At 42.1% G+C, this 17,013-nt stretch overlaps 1 protein-coding gene across 3 annotated transcripts in view; it reads left to right on the top strand.

Moving 5' to 3' along the window:
- Positions 1–17,013, top strand: part of CEP162 (centrosomal protein 162) — a 2,248,134-nt gene that overhangs the window by 1,689,419 nt on the left and 541,702 nt on the right. The gene's annotated exons all lie outside the window — the stretch shown is intronic.

The following is a 17,013-nucleotide window of genomic DNA, read 5'->3' as shown; positions in this document are numbered from 1 at the left end:
ATGGGGCGGGTGTGGGTCAACCCCATACCAGTGAAATGCAAACTGGGCCTGGGCTGCCAACCAATATATTTCAAGGTGTGGTGCTGCAAATCCCCCCTCAGCATAAGGGGGAGTCCTATCTGGCCACTTTCTACGGACAGCACCTGCATGCCATGGTTAGAGGGGGACGTTTACGAAAGTGTACAGGAGTTTAGGCAGTAGGATAATTTTTACCAGGGCCAGTCTATCCGCCAGTGATATTGGCAACGACTTCCACCTGGCAACCTTGTCCCTGACGTAGCCCTAAAGGACAGCATAGTTATCTCACAGGAGTGTAGTACCCACCCGAGACACCATCACTCCCAAATATCTTATGCCGTTCGGGGCCCAGCAAAGGGGATAGTCCCTCTGCGGCTCCTTTGTAGAACCTGTCAAGGGAAAGATTTCAGACTTGGTATAATTTATCACATCCTGAATTTTCACAAAATTACGTGATATCCTGGATAATTGGGTCAAGATTCGCCTGCGGTCACGGATATAAAGCAGATCATCATCTGTGCATAGCAACATTATTTCCAGAGGGCCCCGAAAATGTATACCCTTCTGTCTATGGCAATCGCGGTCCGCCATCGGCTCAATAGCCAATGCGAACAGAATGGGGGGTAGAACCACTTTATTTAAGCACAATATCATTCAACAAGAAGAAATTAGAAAACAAACATGAATATGTTATAACTTTCAAGTGTGTTAGGTTAGTAGCCAAAAAGTGCAATGTACATTCAAGAAAATGTATTTACACTTTAAATCAAGCAGTGCAAAGCCATTCACAGGGGAAAGATAATAAACAAGTAGCACCCCATGGCCCAGATAATGCATCTGGCCTAGTGTTTCTAGTTATGAACTTGGGAAAGGTGTTGAATGTTATACATCAACCTCTGAGCAGCTCACTGCTAACTCTACAAGCTCAATTACTGCTCTGGCCTGCAGCTTCCTCAGCTCACGTTCCCCACACATGACACAACCATATCACATTATCCTTTCACCTAATCTTATTTACAAGCCCTTCAGGCAGTCTTGCGTCTCTACGAAAGCCTCCTTATACACGCCCTCTTTCTTTTGCACAGTATCCCTCCACAAGTAATACAACCCATCCCAGCAGATTCGGGTCCAGGATAATCCCCATTTCACTCTACTCTTACCAACCAAGTAGGCACCCTCGTTTCTTGGAAACATAAACCAGCACCTTTACAATGCGCCACTTCCGTTCAAAAGTAGCCTTATAGCTACCCACAATGCTGATAAGAGCCTCTCCATAAGCATTGGCTTGAATATCAGGCTTTCCAAATTTGCATCTATGTTTGCTTAAAATGTCCTCGCAAGGCTTTGAGTCAATGATGGTGTTGTGAAACCCAGAGCGAGACAACATTGTGATAGGCTTGCTGTTCACCACAGCCTGCGCATGTGGTTTACTCTTCCTTTTCCTTTCTGCATCTTTCCATTTTAACTGAGAATGAAACCCTTTCATCTTCATCTGCCCTGTATTCATCACAATTCTTGACTTTTTCAACCCAATTCGCCACACCTGTAGTGAAATGACCACAGTAGCTGGCTAAATATCCCTTTCTTCCAGATTTCCTATACTACGCAACTACACTTGGACATATGCAGATGTTGACCAAGTGTATTTGTATTTATTGTGTTTTATATAGTGCCTTTAACCAAAGAACAATAAAGCAGTACATGAAAATAGCAATGGAAATCGATGTTCAGAATCAGCCAGTAACAATCAAACAGACGACTGAAGTAGGTGCGTTTTTAAAGAAGAGCGGAAAGAATAATAGTAAGTAATGCAATGGAGAGAGAGAGGGAGAAGGTTCCAGTGAAGAGGAGCAAGAAGTTGGAAGGATCGAAAACGGGATTGTGCACAAGGGGCACGAGGGACAGTAAGTCGTTAGTGATCAGCATAGTGGAGAGGACAAGAGGGAGAATAGAAGGAGATGAGAGATGCAAGATAGTTAGGGGCAGGACCTTATAGAGATTTAAAGACAAGACAAAGGAAGTTGTACTTGATTTGAGAGTGAAAAGAAAGCTATCCCAGTGAGGCAAGAGATGAAGAGATTGAGTCCCAATGGGAGAGGAGACAGGTGGAACGAATGATAGATTGATTTATGAGGAGCTAGACATGAGGATGGAAGACCAAAGAAGAGAACAGAGCAGTAGAAAAGTCGAGAGAAAATTAAGGAAGATACTAGAAGCTTTGTGGTGTGGAAAGTAAGAAAAGGGCACATTTTGCACATATTGTAGAGATGAAATCGACAGGCGTGGGAAGTGAGAGAGATATGGCGAGCAAAGGAAAGATTAGTGGCAAAGTAGAGACCAAGATTGCGGGCAGTAGGGGAGATATGGAGATAGGAAGGAGGAAAGAAAATGGGAGGAGGAGAAGCGGGAGGTGGGAGAATGTTAGAGGGAAAAACTAGAACTTCTGTTTTACCGGCGTTCAGAGTAAGAAAGTGCGAGGCCATCCAGGATTAGATGGCGGTAAGGCAGGATGAGAGTGTGTGATGGATGTCAGGGGTTTAGGATGAGAAAGAAAGGAAAAGCTGAGTGTCGTCAGCATAGAAGTGGTGTGAGACTCCAAAGGATGAGATGATAGGAGCAAGAAAGGAGGTGTTCAAATAGAAAAAAAAGGACCAAGAACTGAGCGTTGGGGGACACCGTGGGCGAGAGGGAAGGAAGGAGAGGTCCTGCCGCCCCAAGAAACGACAAAGGTTCGGTTATATAGACAGGATGAGGACCAGGCGTGAACATAGCCACGGAAACCAAAGGAGGAGACAGAGTCAAGTAGCAGAGAGTGATCTACTGTGTCAAAGGCAGCAGATAGGTTAAGAAAAATGAGGACAGAAGAGTGTTTTGAATAGCGGGCTGTGAGAAGAGAGTTAAGAATGGAGGTAAGAGCTGTTTCGTTGGAGTGGCTGGTACGGAAGCCAGATTGAGTGAGAGGAGGAAGTGGTAGATCTGACACGTGTGCTGAGATTTAAGAGTAAACAAGGCGCTCAAGAAGCTTAGATAGAAAGGCCAGGAGAGAGATGGGGCGAAAGTTTGAAACAAGAAGGAAGTTTGCAGTGGGTTTCTTCAAGATAGAAATGGTGATTGCATGTTTGAAGGCGGAGGGGAATGTAGAAGTAGCAAGACAGATATTGAAAAAGGAGGTAAGGAAAGGTACCAGGAGCGGGTCGACTTTGGGAATGAGAGATGTGGAAAGAGGATCGCCAGGGGCAGCGGTAGGGTGGATTTTAGACAGGAGAAGGGTGACGTCAGAATCTGAGACAGGTGCGAAGTTAGAAATGGTGGTGAAGAGGGTTGGAAAAGATGGAGACGAGGGATTAAATTAGGTTGATTGGAGGATATCCTGTCGTAGAGTTTGTACTTTAGTGGAGAAAAAGCTAGCAAGACAGCTGCCGATAGGGATGATGCAATAGAAGGGTCAGGGGTAGGAGGAGAGAGGTGCGTCAGAGTTTGAAAAATGCGACGACTGTGAGTTGATTGAGTGTGGAGAAGATCCAAAAAGTAAGTTTGCTTGGCAGATTTAATGCAGTTGTCGTAGAGAGTGGCGTAGGAGACGTAAATTGCCTGGTTGGCTGAAGAGCAGTGTTTGTGCCAACGCCTTTAGAGACAGCGGAAAAGGCGGTGCATAGATGAGAGATGAGGAGAGAGCCAGGGTTGAGCAGGTTTGCGAGTGGGACGAAAGGAGGAGAGAGGGTAGAGTTTGTCAAGACTAGAAGTAAGAGATGGGGAAAGAGTGTACGTAGCTTCATCTGCTGAGAGAGTAGAGAAGTGAGTGAAAGGAGGAAGGGAGTTAGTGCAGGTGTCATAGAAAAGCAAAGAATTGAAATTGCGCAGATCGCGCCTGGAGCAGGAAGTGGAGGGAGGGGGGGAGAATAGGTGGGGAAGTAGGGGAGGGGAAGAGAGACCGAGGGTAAAGAATGGTCTGACAGATAGTAAGGTATGTCAGATACAGAGGAAACAGTGAATGTAGAAACAAAGATCAGGTCAAGAGTGGAGCAGGAAGTGTGAGTGAGTGGGTGGAGTAGGACGTGGGGTAAGTAGGTAGGAGTCAAGTATTGGGAGGAAAGGGCATGTTAGATGGGTGGAGGAAAGATGAAGATTAAAGTCTCCAAGCATGGCGAGCGGTGTGGGACTAGGTGAAATTTGAACTAAGATGTGGTCAATGTCCTCACAGAAAGACCCTAGCAGGCCAGGCGAACGCTAGATGATAAGAAAGGAAATAGCATGCGGTGTGGAACCCACTACCACAAAGAAAACAGCCAAATGTCACATCATTCCATTTGCTATGAATAAGTCACTACCCTCTCCTTTTGCTAGCCTGTTCTTTTGTTCTTGTAGCCTTACCGCCCACGTTTCACTGCCTTTCTTGTCATGACTCTCTCTCTTCATCACAGCACACTCTTGCTCATCCCTTCCTTCCTTGTATCCCGTTGTTTCACATACTGCATCATTATCCTTCTTTTTTACAATCTCCATCCCCTCCTTCAGGGCGTAGTGCCCCTTTTCCGAGATTTCTATTCTGATCTTACAATATCTCACCTTCAACATGAATTGATCCTGTATGTGTTCATCTTAAGATGCTACAAAATTACACTTAATGATATAGTTCCCTCAGACCTATATCAAAGTGTTCAACTGACTTCTCTTGCATTTACACCCTCATCCCAATTCTTTCTTTTCACGCTAAATGTTGGGTCCTGAATAGCCAGGACATAGTCCTGGAAATGCTTTTTCCAAGTGAACTAACTGATGACGGGCTCTTCTGCTACAGAGAACAACTGCTGTAGCTATAATATGTTGGACATGTTTGCCTTCCCTCGGAAAGCTCCTCTTAGTAAATATTGCCTATTAATTGTATATATCTTTTTTTTAAACAAAATATTTACATACAAGCTTAACCAACACAATAAAACAAAAAACAAAAGGAGGGAAAAAAGCACACTAAGAAATTATTCTAGTTCTCCGATAGCGCACTGTTACAAAATCGCCACTGACCTAGATGACCCGACATCTCTTCTTGACCTTTTTCTCTTTCTGCTGTTTAACATGTCAGTCAGTGGGAGCGTCCCTCAAGCCACAGACCCTGGAAGGTAATCCCTTTTTGTTCCAGTCCAGATCTGTGTACTTACAAGGCAGTTGTATCTGCCTTTCTGTAAGTTGTGTGTCTGTGGTTTTCCCTTTCTACTTTTCCTTTTTCCTCCAACCCTTCCCCATCCAGTTGTTGTACCCATCACCCAGCCATCCTGTGAAATTGCCAAATTCCCTATGTTGCAGGCTAGGATTCACTTGCGTTTTGTGACTTGGCTGTTCTGTGATATCATATGATTCTGGCAGAGATGGATTGGAGGCACTGAGGCAAGGACATGCAGCAGAGCTGTTTTCCCCTTAAATTGGCTTTGCTGTACCTCGATTTTAAAATATAGTGTTCATCTGAAAAACTCTCATGTGTCCGTGCAGTTCTCCTACCCGACATGCAAACCCTGCTCAGATAGCAGTCCTGGCAAAAGGGCCTCCCCACTTTGGTGGATGATGAGTACTTCACTGCTAAGTCAAAGAAGTGCACCGTGCGGACACCAAGTGAGCCTCATGCAGAGTGACGCATGTGACCATCCTTGCAGCTATACAAACGCACACAACCAACGAATGAAGCAGGCGGAAACAACTCTTGCTCACTGAACCACTAAGGCACGTGGAGACAACTCTTGTTCCTGTCATTCCTCACACGTGCATGCTAATACATTTAGACAGGTACAAAGGAAGTGTTAATATACATATCCATATCAAACAGCAGCCCCTCATAATGTGTCTTCTTGGCCACACAGCCAATTCCTTTTATGTGTTATGTTATGATTTAGGAATTTGTAATTTATGGCCCACTTTTTGCAGGAGATATTTGGTAGGTGAATATTTTTTGGGGAGGAGGTTGGGGAACATCGGGAGACTCTGGGTGCCATGAGAAGCACCTAAAGGGGGTACATGGAGAATCCCCCAGAGTCTCTTTCCTTACCAAACCTGTTATACGAATATCTGTATTTTTATAAGTTTAAATTCTAGCTTCTGTGAGGAATCCCAGGATGATGCCATTGCTTCTGTAGGAGGCGCCCCTTGCCATGATGCCATTAAGGTGAGGCTGCTACTCGATAGTCCCCCTGATGGTAGGCCTCAGTGAGTGCATCTCATGGGAGGGGAAGCATCCTATGGGACCAGTGACGACAGTTGTGGGATAACGCTGTATCCGCCTAACACCTACACCTCTCCTTCACCCCCACTCTCTCCACCCCTAACCTCCTATCCCATATACTTCTGTAACATGCAAGAAGTTGAAAGGACTGAGACGATTAAGAATATGGGTAGCTTTCATGAATATCCAAACCAAGAAACTATGGTGAGGAAGAAGTGCCGATCCGCAGGCATGAATCAGAAAAACTTAAATGTACGATCTAGTCTCCAACTACAGACGGTAGTGGAAAATCGAATAAAAACTGACAACAGACTTACCGGGTAGGCAGATCCTTCCTGCAGGAACCCAAGAGTGTGGCAGATGCTAGCTGCAGAGACCCGAAGGTGGAAACTGGAACGCTGGACAGCAAGAAGCAAGGTCTCCAGGCGACACGCGAAGAGGCAGAGAACTGAGAGGCTAGCTGGGGAGAACACCAGCAGCGCAGCACTGCCGGAACACGTGGTCTGGCAGAGAGAGAGAGAGAGAGAGAGAGAGACACCAAACTGGGTCAGAAGCCGCAGAGCCGTTGCAGCATGCCAGAAAGTACCCCTGAGTGCCAGCAAGCAGGAGAGAGACCCAGGGAAGCCCTGACCGACTTGAGGGCTGTAGCCAAGAACCTGAAGGGATTTGGGTGGCTGAGCCCATGGTTGCGGGTCCCCAGATGGTACAAGAAGCCGTAAAGACAACACGGCACGAAAACTGGGGGAAGGATGATAACCCCTACGGGACATAAACAAGAATATCATTAAGACACTATGAAGAGAATAGGGTCTGGGACCCTTATAATAGAAGAACATATTATGTAACAAAGTTACCTAATCTTCGTTGTGACTGTACTTGGAGAGAAGTCGACCCAGGGCTGTCAAATATCAGTAGTGGGTATGAAGAAAGCTGTGTGAGTGATTCCTATGAATGCAGTACTTGGCAGGAGAGTAAACCAAGCCTGCCTATGAAAATAAGAGACTGTGAAAAGAACTATTAAAGCAATACATATAAACACAGAACTTGGCAGGCGAGTAAACCAAGCCCATGTTTGAGATTAAGTACCTGGTGGAGAGGAAACCCAGGTATGCCAAGCATGGTCAGAGACCCACCACAGCTTGGAGAAGCATCCAAACTACTCTTCTTTGTTGCAGTGCCTGGCAGAAGGGAATCCAGACTGCCAACCAGGGTCAGGGACCCACCACAATTTAGATAAGCATCCAAACTACTCTTCGTCGCAGTGCCTGATAGGAGGGAACCAGGTCCACCAACCAGGAAGGGAACCCCAGAGACAGAAAAGAAGCCTGAAAAATGTTGTTTGGAGAAGGTAAACATTTCCACACTAATTGTTGTACTGTGTCATAAGCCTGAGGAAAGCTGGGGAAGGAAGATATTCCCCCAACAGTTAATGAACTGTATCACAAGCCTGAGGAAGTCTGAGAAAGGGAGACATCCCCTCACTAATGGAACGTTGACAGCTTTCAAACCAAGAATGCCTTTTGTCCAGGGGAAGGGAGTTTTTCCTCTGGAGCAGGACCATATACTTTATATTTTTAGTTTTAAAGTGCTAGGGACAGAGATAGGATTCTGACATAGGATTTTTAGACTTTAGCTTTTAACATTCTGACTGTGACATTAGTATTTCAATTGAGTCAGGGAAATCCCTCTAAGAGAAAGGGCAAGTTAGGGTTTTCTTTTAATTTTCTCACTTGAATAAAAGTTTATTTCAAACACGATGACCATTCGAGTCTTACTTCTGCAACATTAAAGTTCCTGTTAGTGCAACACACTGATAGAACGTCATCCCCAGTTTACACAATCCCACCCCACTATTCTGGGCAAAAAATAAACAGTGTTTTTCTCAAAACTCGAAACTTATTTAATTAAATGACTCCAATTCAAACCCCAGCTTTACCCTGTAAATAATTACAATGATATAGATACCAAATCCATTGATGAATTACACAAGATTTGACCTGTCTGCATGAATCTTGCTATTGGTACACAAACAAACATTCACTTCATAGGCGTTATTTATATCATCATCAAATTATTATTTCAGATAGTAAGCCATAAAAGCATTAAAACACATTTACAATAAAACTCCCCTTCCTTAAAGTATATAGTTAATGAAATCCATTTCCTGTTACATTCAGATTCAATTCATAATATAAATAATAGAAACTATAATTAGTGCATGTGGGTCTGAACAATCTTCCCTTAAAATTAGTTGATCTAATTTTAAAATCAATATAAAATATCAATACAGTAAAGAACAAATAATTTAATTTGTTTCACAATATCAAACAAATCTTCATGCTGTATGATTCAAAACATTTAAAAAAAAAAGATGAAGTCTACTTCCCAATAGTGTTAATGCGGATATCCTAAGATTATGTCTAGAATCTGTTATCCGACTAATTTTAGGAATCTTAGCCTCCTGCTCTATGCAAAGTATTAAAAGTTGATAACTGCAAAAGTGACATCAGGAAAGATGTTACTCTTACATAACACCTCTGCACTTTCCAAATCTCTTGTGCCATGGTTTATAAGACACGATTTTACATTTTTCCACCTAATGATCAAATATGCAGGACATAAGAACAAAACTTGTTGGACAATCTCTATACAATTACTACAAAAGGGGAATTATCACAAGTTATTACGTTCCACTGAGCAACTACGCATGCAAGGAGTAAAATGCACAATTTTAGCTTAAAAAAAAGGAGCCGAGCATACAGTCTTTAAACTATCATTAGATCATTTTCCATACCCATTTCATTTTTATTGCCAAATAGGGCAGCCCTGTTGTCAGCACAAGTGCTTCATCTAGCTTCTTCTTTAGGACATGCACCTTGTATGCCTGGGTCACTTGATCTTTGCTGGGTTTAACCATAGGTTCTGTAAGATCAACCTCCTCAGCCATCCCCTGACATGCTTAAACCAGGGAAGGCGCATTCCATGCTCATTGAATAAAACATCAAATTATTTATATATGTATATCGCTTCAACAGTTCAGCGAGCGGGACTTGCTGGAAAAAAGAGGGGCACTGCACGGCATAGAAAGAAAATCAATGAGCGTTGGCTGTGGTTTAAAAAGCCTTTAGTAAATATTCATTAGAAAGGAGATATAGACGTGTGTTTTGCACAGATTAGTATGTATATTATATTATAAAAAGTTTTCTAAATACTCCTTCCATAATTGCTTCTATCTCAACAACACAATTGTCTTTAATGCTAGCAATACATATTTCAATGGGAACATTTCAAACCACTTTTTCCAGAATACTTGTTTATCTCCAGTATTAAGACAAGCGTGGCATTGGAGAAATTAACTTGAACACTGAATATTTGAAACAAATATTCCTTTAACTTATACCCCCTATATGTGTGCAGTTGTGAACTGATTGGCTATGTGCCGGTCATTTGAATGACCTGCTTGCATTTGGAAATTCAGAGAAAAATACTTTCAAGGATTCTTGCACTCTGCTCTGAACAGGTGTGCTTAGTATTTTCAGACTGTGGATGTACATCTTTCTCTGAACATGTGTGGGCAATGTCCAGTAAACATGTGGGTACTGCTTTCAATCTATTAATATGCGTGACTTTCAATGCAGCTGTGTGTGCAGCTTTACATATGCGTGTGTGGGTGTGCACTGCTTTCAATCTATTTCTGTTGGTTTTCTTTAGCTTAACACGTTTGGGCTGGAGATGTAATCTTTAGCAATAAAATGTACAATATTAAAAAAGCATCCTTTCCCTGTCACATTATGTATGAGTCTGTATACAAATTAAAAGATAAGAGGCTGCAAGGGTTTAACACTTTGCACTATTTTTAGTGAATATAACTAATTTCCTAGACTTATATCTGATGCACAAACATCTAATGTATGGCTAAGACTCCCACAGTTGCAATTATGTTTGCTATGACCTTAGACAATAATGTGTCACGAGTATACAATGGCCCAAATGTCTCTACACCAGTTTACACCATGGATTCTATTTTAAAAACAGTCTGCCTTTAAGGTGCACCAAAATTGCATTGAGTTTTAAATCTCGCCTCTCAATACAAAATGCATTAGGCTTTTAGGCAATTACATGTTACTTTATATTCAATGTAAAAGGGAAAATGAAGGGCATTATATAGAAGACCAGACCTGCAATCCTGTTATCGAATTGCATTCCCCCGGACTCCCAGCCTTCTCTTCCTCAAAGTTAGCCACGTCATTCTATCAGGACAAATTGGAGTAACAATGGGATTTCATTTACTTTTTGCAATGTGGTTTTCATTTGTAGAGAATCAGCAGCATACCAGTTAATCTGGATTCACTCCATCAGCAAGGTCAGCTGGTTGCCTGTAATCCAATTATCAATATATGCAGGGGCTTCTCTCTACAGCCTGCCAGCCTACAAACAAGAGTCTCAGTTTTCTTCAGCCGTGTAATTGTTTCCAAGAGCCTTACAGCTTCACCTCCACATATTCCATAATGATAATTCAATGAGCAGGCAAATCTATATTATTTAACTCCTTCCAGATATTGTGGCAGAGGGGGCTGGTTTCTACCAGTCTTATGATATTGAAAGGAGGGGTACATTTCATCCTACTGAATAAATGCCAGTTTCGTTTTTTGGGACCTTACTTTGTATGTGAACATGGAAGATTAATAAAACAAAAATTCTCCAGGGTGGGGGTCTTACATGTATTCACATGCTATGAATATTCCCTGTCATCAGGCTGGGAATCCTCGGTAAAATAAAGCAGATTAGCTTTAAGCTAAAAAGTGCATTGTCGCTTGTATAGCCAATTTCTGTCACTTTGGGTAATTCTGCCCCAACCAATGACACTCTTCCTCCTTTGCTCCACCCCTGGTGGCCATCTTCAGATTTCTACTGCACATTTTCGTGTTGGCAGTCCTCGAAGTTCACTCCTTCGACTTCCTTGAGTATTTAGCCTGTTCTTGATAGTTTTCTTGAAATATTTCTTCAAATCCGTCACCGTTGTGACTTGTCGGTAGCAGGAATCCATTGGCGTTTTCAATCTCACCTTCTATCGGATTGTTACGTTGTGTGAGGCTCCGTCACCGTTGTGACTTGTCGGTAGCAGGAATCCATTGGCGTTTTCAATCTCACCTTCTATCGGATTGTTACGTTGTGTGAGGCTGCAAATTGAGTCTTGGGCATAGTACCCGTGCTATATCAGAGGCCAAGAAGCACAGCCTCTTCAAGGCCTGTTCCAGATGCGGTCAGAAGAATGTCTTCATCGAACACTGCCACCAAAAGTGTATTTACTGCCTGCACCTGGACCACGATGTGGTGGGATGCCCCATCTGCCAGTCTTTCTCCACTAAGATGAGGAAAGATCGCCACCAGAGGCTGGTGTCATGACTGGACAAAGGTAAGTCCTCTGACTTGGCATCTGTGTGCAGTCATGTCTCTGCCAGGGTTAGCAGGCCCAAGGAGCCCACTGCCTCTGGCAAGAGGTCGAGATCCTTTGAGGATACCATCAAAGGAAAAGTACCTAAAAAGATGAAGCCGTCGCACGCTCTGATTTCCTCGTTGATGAGCACTGCAACGTCTCAGTCGTTTGGATTGGCTATGAGCATGAAGGGATCCTCCCCGTCTTAGCAAGGCCCGGGGGTCTTCCAATCCTTCACCATCAACCCCATTGACAAAGCATCGTTCATCATCGGCGGCAGCATCATCTTCGGTGGCCCCAAAGACACCCTTATCAACAACCCCAAGACCGATGTCTAAATTATTGTCATAGTCGCCGAAGATTCCGGCGACAACACTGTCTGCCAGGCCGGAGACAACGGTTTTTGTCACGTCCACAGGCTCGGCGGCTGCAGGCACCATCTCTATGACAGCTATCTCAAGGGTCGAATTGCCTCCAAGGCCTCTGCCAGTCCCGGCTGGGCCTGTTCTTTCCGCACTACCTTCTCCAGGTGCTCCTGTGCCAGGAACCTACCAACATATAGAGAGAGGGACCACCAGATATCTCTTTTCTGACAAAGCCCACAAGAGCCTGCCACATCTACTGTGAGGTCTCTCAGGGTTGTGTACCCCCCCCTGTCTGCGCTCCTTCCATCCTGTCAATGTGTGTCAAGGCAGAGTGTATTTAGCTTCTCATACAGAATAGACGACTGCCCCATGAATTCAAGTAAGTACAAATATGGTAAAATACATGGGTGCTTCACATAAGGCTGCAGTAGGCCTTAAATTTTACATAATTTTGTCCTCCAAAATGCATAGCAAAGATAGTAATTGAAAACAAATCGGAGTATTACAGTTCTTCAACAAACATTCTGAGCCTGTTGAATTCTTTTGGAAACTAAATGCACTCCAAAGTTCTGGGCCCTGTGTTTCCACATGTTTTTTAAAAAAAACTTTCTTTATTAACCCCTTAAGTGCTAAGGACGAGTATGCTTGTCATTTTTGCATTGACTTGATTAAAGCTTAGCACTTGGTTCAACACAGTGACATCACTGACCCAGCAAATTAGTAGAGATATACAACTCCTCAATGACCAAAGGCCTGGATATCATTGCCCCCTTCAAATTGTGCAAAGGCAAACCAAGCGCGCACTTGAACTCTTGGTTCACCCCTAAATTAAAAAATCTGCGGCATTAAAAAGAAAGTTAGACTCTATTTGGAAGCTCAGCCCCTCTGCAGAGAGCAAAACAAATTTAAAGACTATATCTGCTAAATACAAGGAAGAAATACTGAGCACTAAATGGGAATCATACAATAATAGAATTAATCAGGCCAGCTCTAGCACCAAAGAGCTATTTGTGATCCTTAAAGACACGGAGACGCCTATTACCCCAGTGGATACATGCGTTAAGGACCAACTTTGGTGCACGAACATTCAGAACGCTCTCACCAACAAAATAGCCACTCTGCAATCCAAAATCTCTGAAAAATGAAAAAACATACAAAACATAGACAACCTCCATCACGACACAAAACCGAATACCAAACCGCCCCAGGACTTTACATTTTCGAAAATCTCTACCTTGGAGGAACAAAAAAATCATCCCCTCACTCTAACCCACACGATGCCAAGGCGACAGCTGCCCGGCGCAAATAATTAAAGATGCTGCCAGAGATCTAGCACCTTTCATATCCAAACTAGTCAACGTCTCATTTACGTCAGGTGTAGTACCTAGTAACCTAAAGGAATCCTGGGTTCTACCCCTACTTAAAAAACAATCTCTGGACCCAACCATCCCTACAAATTAAATGCCAATTACGACAGTCCCTTTCTTATTAAATATTCTGAGACAGAGTAGCCTATCTACAGATCCAAGAATAACTTGAGATTAACCACCTCCTAGGGACTCGCCAATCGGGATTTAGACCTCAACATGGGACCGAAACAGCACTTGTACACCTAAAATCTCAGATTGACGAACTGAAGGACAATGGGAAAATGGCCCTATTACTATTATAGGACCTATCGACAGCGTTTGATTTGGTTGAACATAAAGTACTTTGCAACCACCTCACACCTGCAGCCCACTTTTCCCAGAATGCCATTACCTGGATTCATTCCTTTCTAAATAATAGGACTATGAGAGTCTTCTCCCCTTCAGCAGCAGCCAACCCTATTACCATGTCATGTGGAGTTCCCCAAGGCTCCTGTGTATCACCTACTATGTACAACATCTTCATTAAGCCCTTGTTCGACAAACTGGATTGTCTGGGTGTCACCTACACCAACTACGCGGATGACACCTAGATCCTCCTTCAATTGTCAGGCATTATGAAGATGATGTAGCATTAGTGAACAAAATGTATCTCATCATTCAGGCATGGTTGGCCACACACGGCCTCTGCCTGAATGACGACAAAATGGAATTGCCGATTGTAGGCTCTACAGCTAACCTAATTAAACTGAACTCAGACTACAACTCCTTCAACATCGATGGAAACAAGATCCCAGTGGTCAAAGAGGTAAACACACTAGGTTTCTATCTCAACGCCACCTTAAATCTACATAAACAGGTGAATGCCACGGCATCTGCCACGGCATATACTGGGAAACTAATCAGGGCATGCAAGCCCTTACTCTCTAGGGAAAGCTGTATTACACTCACTTGCCAGAGCTTTAATACTGTCCAAGCTGAATTATTGCAATGGACTCTATTTAGGAGCCAGTAAATGTGCTCAATAAACTACAAACATTGCAAAACAATGCTCTCAGATCAGCCCTGAGCATCTCAAGGACAGCTTACATATCTGAAACAAGTAGACAATATTAATGGCTGTTAATCAAGGACAAGATTCAACTCGAAACTATGTCCCTCACGTATAAAGCACTAAATCATGCGGCCCACCTGTACTGAACAGAAAAGTTTAAATTAAATCCATCTACCCGAGCCACAAGGTCATCTAATACACTTGGCCTAATAGTCCCTAGATACAAATTACAAAAATCTGGTGGGATCTGCTTCCCAGTCATGGCTGCTCAGCTGTGGAACTCGCTCCCTCTATCCTTAAATAAATCCAACTCATTTGCTAACTTCAGAAGCAACTCCATCAAATGGCTAACCGAGTAGTATTAACTTAATACTTTCCTCTACCACTATACCACCAATCCGAACGAATCTATGACTGCAAAACATGAATAACTGTTTATCCTTACTATTGTTTATGCTGTAATGATGTAATTATGTAATTATTATTAATGTTTTCTTCTGTAAATTCAGTTTTTTATATCATCTGTATGTCTGTAACCTTCCAATGTGCCCAGATACCCCCGGGTTAAGGTGCGCTATAGAAATAAATAAATAAAACAAACATACACACATACTTTTGTTTACAGGCAGCTTGACAAGAGACGTAAAAACATACATGTAATTGAAACTATTATAAGACAATCTCTGCGCTTGGAACTAGTATTCTCAGTAACTAATCCAAAATTAACAACACATTTCATCAACCATAGGATTCTTAGGAATATTCCAAACATTGAATTGAGAGTAGTATTCTTGTATTCAAGTTGTGCAATAATCCATAGATATAGCCAACACGTTTTTCGACCAATTTGGTCGTTATCAAGGCTATGCATATCCATATCAAATTAATCAACATAAACATAGGCATTGTTGCCATAATATTGAAAGTAAATGAAATTGATGCAACATTGAAATCAAGAAATTGTGTAAAATTAGAAGAAATGTTTTGTTAAAACATACCACGCAAGTTGTTGTCAATTGGTGAAACCAAGCATCCGTGGAGATAATATATAAAACAAGAGAAAACAACTTCAGTTCACAATTGATTGCAGAAATAGGGTGTTAATTAGATTTAGAATTTCCATGAAAAAGGTTTGTTTAGAAAGTAAAAGAACCAAAGTATATATGTGCACTAGTAGGTAATCAAGTGTCCAGACCAGTTGCCCTCCTATTTAGGAATATGTGAAAGTATCATGTTTTAACACCCCTGTGTTAAATTGAGAAGGAATTATGCCCTTTACCAATGTCAATCATCCACCATGCCATTGCCCAATAAGCAACATGCAAACACAGTGTATTGGGGCTTACCTTCTGCGTATAATTTGCGTGCACAATTCTGTAAATAGAGATGTTGATAATTAATGCATTGCCCTGCTTGTGTAGTGGTTTAATGGTACAAGTATGGAATAAATTCAATGATTAAATTCTATGAATATTAAAAGTTGCCCACCTCAAAGACCCATCGGTCTGATTTCAAAGCAAAATGGGGTTTTTCTTAAATTCGAGTAAAAGTCCTTTGAGTCAATCTCAGTCCTCTTTAAGACAAAGAAAGGAAAGTGACTATTGTAATTGTTGTTAGCGAGCAGGTTTCTATAATAACTAATGAGAACTGTAAAGTAATGGAGGGATGTGAAACATCCATTGTCCTGTTTCCCCTACTTACCTATTTAGTGGGATTAATCCCAGAAAACCATGATCCCAGGTCTTTCTTGACGTCCTCTTTCCATGTTATGAGCAAAATTGCGGGATATCCAAAATGGCGGTTACGTTTTACGTGATGACAAACGTACGTGAACGCGTGACGTCATCATGTAAAAAAGATGCGTGAAATGTTATGACACAACGGTGCTTAGCAGCTATTGAAGTTTATAGATATAAGGATTGCTGCATTGCATTTATGCATGCCGTGTTGCCTGAGTTGCAATTAGATTTAACTAATCGTTATTTCTCCACATGCGCTGCATAAATTATAGAAATATAAAGCAGTCAGACTGCACTGCCATTACGGTCAACTAGTATTATGTAATTATATTCACTTCCCTGCTGCATTTATTTCTCTGCCACTTATTCTGGGTCTAAATTGCAATACTCTAATAGGATGTCTCAAGACATCTAAATATTGTTTGTACTTTCAAGATGTAGGGTGAACTGAGTTATAATATATTCACCCCTGAATGCAATGTTGAATGAATATATAAGTATAAGAAGATCATTTATTAGAATAATTCTAACAAATATGGTAATCTAGAATTCCAAAGCTGATCAATCGGACTGGACACCGACTCCCTAACAGTTGATCAAAATTTCACAGTGTTCATGATATGATTATCAGGTACTAAATTCAACAAAGTGCATTACATTAAGTGGTTCATAGAAAGACATACATTTCATGGTCTGAATTCAAACCATGATCTGTTGTTCTCAAAAGACATATTAATTTAGCTTCTATTTTATGCAAAGCAAGTTGCACATCTCCTCCCCTCTTTCCTTTTTTAGCTTTCATCAGAGCAATGAAACGCATATCCT

This window comes from Ambystoma mexicanum, chromosome 4p (genome assembly GCF_040938575.1).
Source record: "Ambystoma mexicanum isolate Mex_15411 chromosome 4p, UKY_AmexF1_1, whole genome shotgun sequence".
Taxonomy (NCBI): domain Eukaryota; kingdom Metazoa; phylum Chordata; class Amphibia; order Caudata; family Ambystomatidae; genus Ambystoma; species Ambystoma mexicanum.
Note: the sequence above shows the minus strand (reverse complement) of the source record. Positions and strands in the feature narration are given on the sequence as shown.